Consider the following 1,282-nt stretch of genomic DNA (forward strand, 5'->3'; position numbering starts at 1 on the left):
TAATATCCTTTAATTTCTTTATTTCAATCGGAAGATTGTTGAAATACTTTAGTCCTAAATATAGTTATTTTGCATTTGTTTGGTATTACATTTTGGAATTTTGATATTGTATTAATATCTTTTAGATAAGTGGGTTTCAAATTTTTTGATTATATTATCTTTATAAATTTGGATATGTTTTTTTGAATATATCTTCTACTCGGGGCACCCCGAAATCTATAAATAGCGTTTCTGTTGATACGTGGAGGGTTTCTTGAGGATTACTTTGAGGATTAGCTTCTGGACCACTTTGATCGGGGTTAGTATCTTATTGTATGACCCCCCCATCCAATAATTCCGTATTGAATTAACGACTGGATTAGTGCGTAGTATACTCTTTTTAGGTTATTTATTTTTAAAATATTTCTTAATCTTATGAATATGTATACACACTTTCTGATACGCTTAACCAATTCACAGATATGTCTTTTCCACTTCATATGTTGTTCTATTATCACTCCGAGATATTTAATTTCTGATACTGAGTTCAATATTGAACAGCCTTGGATACATATGTTTTTATTACATTTGTTATTGTGAATAATTATTTTAGTGTTAGGGACAAAATCCCAATCGCCCTGCGACACAAAACAACAAAATCAGTCATTAATAAACCATTAATTCATTGAAAGTACTATTGTGTACAAACTAAATACATGAAGATTGTCGCCTCTCGCAGAAAAAAATGCTGAAAGAATTTCAAAGAGGAAAAGATGTATTATTTAATAGAAAAATACTGTAGATTTGAAAAACAGTTAAGAATTATTATTTTCAATGTTTGAATAGGATTATGCACATAAAGTTACGACGGATCATCATTTGAATGGACTCTTCTTTAATGCGTTAAAAATTTCAGGAATTGTGTTTCTCTTAATTTATCTCGGGACATAATGTGCTATCACTAAGATGTTTTTCTATGACTAGTAGAGTAGCTGTTGTTCCCAGCTTTTTTTATACATTCTGTGTTCCCTAAGATTCATAGGGAGCAGATTATTTAATTTTGTATCTAGTACTCGTATGTCCAAGTTTATGTCACAGTGCACTTTGCGTTCATCACAACGTCACGATGCTTAACTCGTTTTTTTTATAATTACGTTCAATAATTGTTTTATTCCTGAAAGTTGATCTGAATTTGGTCCTTGTGGATTGGACTCCATTGGATATTGCTATTAGAAGACCCAACATAATATTTTGCTTTTAAAAACAGTAAGAGTAGGTAGTACCACTGCTCTGTATCATGTTA

This window comes from Hesperophylax consimilis, chromosome 26 (assembly GCF_061612785.1).
Source record: "Hesperophylax consimilis isolate HC1 chromosome 26, BYU_Hcon_1.0, whole genome shotgun sequence".
NCBI lineage: Eukaryota > Metazoa > Arthropoda > Insecta > Trichoptera > Limnephilidae > Hesperophylax > Hesperophylax consimilis.